Source organism: Mandrillus leucophaeus, unplaced genomic scaffold (genome assembly GCF_000951045.1).
Source record: "Mandrillus leucophaeus isolate KB7577 unplaced genomic scaffold, Mleu.le_1.0 Scaffold41, whole genome shotgun sequence".
In the NCBI taxonomy this organism is placed as follows: Eukaryota; Metazoa; Chordata; class Mammalia; order Primates; family Cercopithecidae; genus Mandrillus; species Mandrillus leucophaeus.
Window position 1 is genome coordinate 4341519 of NW_012104365.1, and position 7342 is coordinate 4348860.

Here is a 7342-nt window from a genome sequence, read left to right on the forward strand (position 1 = left end):
TGGGGATGGAGCGGGTCCTTCCCTGCACGCTCCATTCATTGATCCATGCAGGGATTCACTCATTTGTCCACTCACTGGCTCCACTCAGCACACCCCATTCGCTCAGCTCAGCATGGGCAGCAGAGGGGTCAGAGGTGGTGAGGGCAAGGCGAGGGCCCACAGCCAGCTGGCTCCTGGCGGGGGCCTCTCTGGGGCTCATCCTCCTGCCCCACCCACCTACCTCCACCTCTGTGCTTGCTGCTGACCATCACCCAAAGAAGCAGGCATTTCTGGGTGAGGTGGGTCCTGGCCCCCTCTGGCCGAAGGTGTTCCCCGGGAATGGACAGCTGTGAGCAGGTGGAGGCACACACAGAGCCCCTGGGCTGTGCAGGTGAAGAAGCCGCGTGGAGCCACACAGGAGGCGGAACACTTAGGACCTCTTCCTGTGGGCAGAGACCCAGTGCCCGGGGAGGCCTGGCTGGGTCGTACCCCCAGGCTCACCCTGGCTCAGGACACCGGCACCCAGAATCCTTGGGCCACTCCAAGCCCAGAGACACCCAGGCCCTTCTTGAGCTACACGCAGCTTTCAAACGCCCATGTCCTTTGACCTCCGCCCACCCAGGGGGTTTCTCTGCTCTCTCCCATTGAATCTGGCGGCCTCCACCCCGCCCCAACCCTGCACAAATGAGTGAGCGTCCCCAGCCTTCTCAGCCCTGAGCACCATCCCATACGGCACTGCGGGCGCTTCTCCACCGTCTGCGTCAGCCCCGGACAGACGGTCCCAGTGGGACTGTGTCCCTTTTACCTGCGCGTCCCCATCCCCTGAGCCCAGCCGACTCTGCGCCATGCGTACGGCGGGTGAAGGATGAATTTGTGAAACATTTCAGATACGTCACACTTGACGCCGTGTTAGCTCCGTTTCACCTTTTTCAGTTCTTGATATTCCAGAAGCCCCAAGAAGATGGAAAAGGCTTGGGCCCCGGGTCTGGGGAGGCACCCAGAGACCTTCACGGTTTCTTATCTGTTCTCAGAGAGGCACTGAGCTCTGGGGCATATCTGGCTCCCAGTGAATCCCGGCGGCCACTCAGGAAGCTTCTGCTGAGAGAATGAGGGAAAGGACCCCCCAGGAGGGTCTTTGCTGAGCAGAGGGCCCGCGTCCCCACCTGCTGCCCATCCATCCCGGCCAGCGGCTCCCGTACGCACTCCTGCCGCTGGGGGCTGACTGCAGCCCCAACCCTTTTTTCCATGAAAACTGCCCTTTGGTTTATGGCTGTTTCTTGTTTCTGGAACCTTTGTACCAGGATCCCTGCCCCTGTGTGTGGCAGACGTCTCCGAGGTCATTCACCCCGGCCATGCTGCCTGGGGCTCCGGGACCGGCCACTCCTCCTGACCACATAGCTGCTCTTCACCATCCTGCCCGGAGGCTTGTCCTGCCAGGGCTGGCAGGGTCTTCAGGATAAGGCTATGGCCCCCTGGGGTAGTTCCTCAGGCCATGGGGAGGATGCTCAGTGGGTGAGAGCTGTGAGCTGGATGGTGTGGACCTGACCGTGAGCAGCCACTGTCTGGGCGGGCAGATACTCCAAGGCGCTGGGCTGTAGCTTCTCCCTCACCACTAGCGGAGGGCGGCCTGCGCTGGACGGTCCGGCCTGTGTGGTCTGGGCCCTGCAGTCCCCATGGCTTCCCAGGCAGCCCCCTAACCTCACTCTGGGTGGGACAGTGGGGACTATGCCCAGGGGCAGGCGGCCTCTAAGTGCATAAGGCGATGTGCCCCTCTGACTTCCAATGTCCCCGGAGGGCGGACTGTGCCTAACTTGTGCTGGTCATCAGTGTGCAGGGGTGGCCGTGCAAGACCAGGCAGGCACCAGGTGGACAGTCCTGCAACGGGAACAGGACGCCCCTGCCCATGAGCATGCACTCCCTCCTTGTGCCAAGACCCCCCTCCATCCTCCTCCCAGGAGCCCCTCTATTGCCCTTCCAGGTTCCCCCACCCCTCCCCGAACCCCCTCCCTTCCCTCCCAGGATCCCCTCACCCCTCCCAGGCCCTCCTCCCTCCTCCCCCAGGTCCCCTCCCAGGACCCCTTCCCTCCCCACCAGGCCTCCCTCCCTCTACCTCCTAGCACACCTTCCCTCCCCTCCTCTCCCCCTCCATCAGACCATCGTCCTAGAGACAGGAATAGCCACCATCCCTTGACCCTGAGGAGATGGCTCCCTGTGTCCATTGTGGTGGGGGGTCAAGGGGACAGAGTGCCTTGGCAAGGACCTGGAGACAGAGCAGCCACCAAGGGAGCTAAAGCCAACGCCTTCCCCCAGGTCAACGCCTTCCCCCAGGTCAGGCTCTCCGAGCCTCAGCTGTGGCTCTTCAGCACCCCAGGCCCACCCGCTCCCCACTCCAGCCCTTCCTCCACCTGGGGGGGCCTGGTGGGGCCCAGGCCTGTGGGGTCCTATTTGACTAGTGCCATCTTGGCATCATCCCTCAACACATGGTGGAATCAGGGGTCTCACCTGGGCCGTGGAGGCCCGGGTGGTGACATTCCGATCAGGGCGGGTGGAGGGAGTGCAGGCCGTCCCAGGCCCCCGACCTGGCCCGCCCCAGGCCTCACAGACTCTTGAAGGATGAGGGATGAGCGCATGCATTTTGGGAGGGCGGGCCTTTGTGACGGCAGAGAGAGGAGACAGAAGAGAGAGAAGGAGAGATGGAGAGAGAGGGAGGGATAGGGAGAGAGAGGGAGAGAGAGGGAGAGAAGGAGGGAAAGAGAGAGGGAGAGAAAGGGAGGGGAGAGAGATGGAGGGAGAGGGGGAGGGAGAGAGGGAGGGAGGACGAGAGGAAGGGAGAGAAGGAGAAGGAGAGGGAAAGAGAGAGGGAGGGGGGAGGGAGAGGGAAAGTGGGGAGGGAAAGAGAGGGAGAGAGGGAGAGGAAGAGAGTGGGGAGAGGTGGGAGAGAGAGAGGGAGGGCGGAGGGAGAGAGAGGGATGGAGAAGAGAGAGAGAGGGAGAGGGAGAGAGAGGGAGGGAAAGGGGGAGGGAGAGAGAAAGAGAAAGAGGGAGAGGAGGGGGAAGGAGAGGGAGAGGGGGAGAGAGAGAGACAGAGATGGGGGAGGGAGAGAGAGGGAGAGAGTGGGGAGAGGGAGGGAGAGAAGGAAGAAGAGAGGGAAGGAGACAGGGAGGGAGAGGGAAGGAGAGGGAGAGAGAAAGATGGGGCGCGTGAGAGAGATACACGGAGAGCAGAGGAGGGCAGAGCAGAGGCCTGCCTACCCTGAGGAGGGCAGAGGGTGGAGACGAATTTGCACCTTAGTCGTGCCCTCGGGCTGTCCCCGTGAGAATGCCAGGACGGTCCTAACACCCAGCACCCCAGCACGGCAGGCCCAGGTGTCTCTTGGGCTCAGGTTCGCCTCAGGGCCCTCTGGCTCTTGGAAGCCCCCAGCCCTCCTCAGTCCTTCTCCTCAGCCCTCGCTGTGCCCAGGCTGTGTGAGTGAGAGGTGGGTGTCTGTGTTATTCTAAGGGTGCTGCTGTCCTTTGGGGGTGACTTCTTACTGCCCCCGCTTTCCAAAGTAGAAAACTGAGGTTCAGAGAGGTTCAGGACCTGCCTGAGGCCACACGGCAATTACCAGCAGACCGGTGCGCTCTGGAGCCTCTTCGGGGTCTCCACTCAGATCGCCCTCCAGGGCCTCAGGCGGGGCTCCTCTGCAGGTTCCTGTGATGCAAAACCCTGGGGAGGAAACAGGACCGTTTTCCAGGCAGGGGTCAGGTTCCGGGGAGGTAGGCTGGGCGGGATGTGCTGGGAGGTGGGAAGGCCCCGGGTCGGGTCGGGTTGGAGTCAGGGCAGATCTGGGTGTGGCTGGGGCTGTGGAGGAAGTCTAAGGGGGCAGGGAGCCCTTTACTGCACTGCCTCGGTGACATTTCACCTGCTCTGTGATAAGTGGGGATAACTGGTCACCTGCCCAGCTGTGCTCACACCCTCAGGCCAACTCACTGCAGCTCCATGTGGTCCTTGGCACACGGACTGGCTGCCCTTCACTAGGGCTTGGCCACTGAGGCCCTTGCAGCAGCCCTCGAAGGGGACCCCGGTGGGTACTGCGTGGTCCCAGCTTCCCGATGGAGCTCTATTGAGCACCTGCTGTATGCCAGGCCCTGTACAGGCCCCTTTGTATGGTAACAAACGTGGTCCACACGGGACCCATCCTTCTGGGGCTGGGATTCAGTGAGAACTGCAAACTGCCAGTGACACCAATAACTAAGGAGTTGTGAGGGTGGCTGAGCTCCGGGAGGGGCACTGAGGGCCACACAGACCCACGTTGGCCTGGAAGGATGATGGGACCCACAGGGTGGGGGACACAGCCAGGCAGAGGGAGCCCAGGTGGGAGAGGCGTGGAGCCCTGGCCTGGGCATGTGAGGATGGGCAGGTGGGGGGTGAGCTCAGGGGGTCTGCGTGGAGCAGGTGGGCAGAGCCTCGAGGGCCACTGAGGCGGGAGTCTGGGGGCCCTGAGGAGCCATGGGGCCCTTGTGGGAAGGGAGTGGGTAGACGGCAGCATGGACTGGGTGGGGAGAGAAGGACACTGCCAAGGTCACCCAGATGGGTTTGCAGACCCCAGGGCGGAGGGGTGGGGTCAAGTGAAGGAACTGCCACCCTCTCTGGAGGCAGGTGCGGCTGACATTGGCTGCCTGGGGACACCAAAGACGGCCCCAAGGTCCTCTGGGGTCACATAGAGGTCCTGCTGCCTGAGTGGGGAGCGGGGTGGGGGCTGATGGCAGGGGCCTCCCATGGGCCTGGGAGTCAGGACATGACCCCTGACCTTCCCTGAGCACCAGCTCTCAGTGGCTCTGGGGGAGACCCTGCTTTTTTTAAATTTTTCCTTTTTTTTGGTCTGTAGCTGGATTTAACTGTAAAGAGCAATAAATTACAAATCTGGAAAAACATCCCTTGTCCCCGCAAAGGACACGGCTGTCCCCAGACGACAAATGAATTAACATTATTGAGTATTTATAACTTCCGCCGGACAGAACTTACAGATGTTACTGGCAAATCCTGCCTGCCTTTGGGGTATTTTTAGAGCCTATTGTCCATCCCTACGAGGTTCCTCTAACCTCGTCTCTACCAAGGAGGCAGCGTACACTGTCTGGGCCCAGAGGATGGGCCCGGGGTGCCCCAGCTCCTCTGCAGAGCTGGAGCGGCCCTGGCACTTGTGGGCACATTCATCCATCTGCAAGGGGACAGAGTGCGGGGAGAGGGCAGGAGACCCCGTCTTGCTCTGCGGGCAGGCTGAAGAAGGTCCGAGCAGAGCTGAGGCCAAGTGACAGCCCCACCCGTGAAAGGGGATTCAGGAGTAAAGGCAGCAAGGATGTCTCAGGGACCAGCTGAGTGGCCAACACTGACCATCAGGCGGGCACATGGCTGGGAATCTTTGTTGGCTCTGTAGACAGGGAGGCCGAGCCACAGAGAGCTTACCCTGGGCCCTCCACATTCAGTGGCAGCTGGGACTTGAACCCTGGCCTGAGCCATTTCCCAGCCGACTGCACTCTGCCGGACATCTGCCTGCCAGCAGACCTCCAGACGCTGTCCTGGACCTGGACTCAAGGGCCTCCGACCCGGCGCTGAGTGTTGGGCTTGGGGGCAAGGCCTGTGTTGTGCCCAAACCTCCCTCGTGGCCGCCCCTGGGGCTGTGCTGGGAATTCCCTTGGCCCCCACAAGAGCTGGGGGGTCTAAGTGTCTCTTGGGCTTCCAGTGCGTGGATGTACAACTTTATTTGAGTATTTAATTTCCCCTCTCATTCATAAAATAAACAAAGGAGATTTATCTGAAAGTGACTGTGAACTCTTCCAGGCTGTCTGTGGAGTCTGGGCCCACAGCGCTGTGCGCTGCCCACAACTCAACCCAAGTGTCTGCTTGCAAGGGAGGCGCGGGCAGGAAGCGGACGGACCCGCTGTTTTCGTTAGGGAGGTTAACGGGCTGGGATGGAGGGCCTTAAATCTTTCACTAGAAAATCCCGGTGAAGCTTCAGAGGAGGCCTGGGGGAGAGCCGGGCCGCAGAGCAGCCATCCGTCAGCAGAGGCACCCGCTCGAAAGCGCTGTTGATTTAAGGCGGCCAAGGTATTGAGGGTTTTCTGTGTTTATTTTAAAATCTGCAGAAAAACTCATTAGCACTCTCCCTAACTGTTTCTGGAAGCGGCGATCTCGGCTTGGGCTGAGGGCTCAGAAAAGGCCGTTGGACGTGGAGGCTCACGGAGGGACCAGCCGTTTCCCCAGATCCTTCTGGAGCCCGGGCCAGGGTCACCAAGGGGACGGTCCCTCAGCGCCGTTCATCTCAGCTGATCTTATTTCAGCCGAGGCTGGGATGGGCTGTCCTGGCCCAGCCAAGGAAGTGACACCCTGTGTGACTGAGGACGAATTCCTGAAGCTGTCCTGCCTCCCAGGCCCCTTCTCTGCACCCCCTCAGCTCTCCCTGAGGCAGGGAGATGGGCCAGGGGGCACCGCGTTGAGGCTGATGACCGTCACCCATCCTCTGAGGGAATGCCACCCCCAAATCATCTGAGCTCAGGGCCCCAAAGTCTCTCAGCTAATTCACGCTGGTGTCCCATCTCGGGCTGGCAGGACCATTGTCCTGGCCTCGTGCTGGCCAGTGCCTTCAGCTGACCTCTGAGCTTTGCTTGGGGGAGAGTGCCCAGTGGGAGGTGGGGAGGCACCTGGTGGTGGCCCCCAGCCCCTGTGGGGGCTCCTCCCTAGACTCCATCTGCCCCCAGCACCTTCCTTTGGAAAGGTTGTTAGGAGACACCTGTGTGAGGAATCTGACGGGATCCGGGCCTGGGGCTGGGGGTCCTGACCATGCTGCTGGGAAGGCTTTTCTGTGTTTCTTTCAAAGCCCCCAGAAAAGCTGCTCTGCTGCCTTCCACACCCCTGGCTGCCTTTCACACCCTTCCACACCCCTGGGATTGTTGCTGGAGACCTGGCCGGGCAGCCTCTGCGGGGCGGCTCTGGCTGAGCAGCTGCCCAGCCCGGCCTGGGTCCTCCTCGCCCCTCCCTGACCCTCCAGGGCCGACAGGGACAGGCTTGTCGATGTGCCCCCTGGGGCCTGCATGGGCTTTGTGCAGCAGGAGGCTGGTGGGGGGCGGAATGCAGTCCCCAGAAGGTCATGGTTATCAGACCGGGGTCGGTGGGCCTGGTTCACTCGTCTCTCTCCCTTTCTGTCTCTCTGTCTCTTTCCCTGTCTCCATGGCTCTGCCTCATGAGCCCCCGTCCTGGCCCCGCAGAGGGGCAGCCTTGCCCTCCCTCCCGTGCACACGGCTTGACTGGACCTGTCCCCATCCCTGTCACCAGAGCCTCTTGGAGGTCAAGATCAAGGGCCCTGCATGTCCTGGGGTCCTGCAGACGA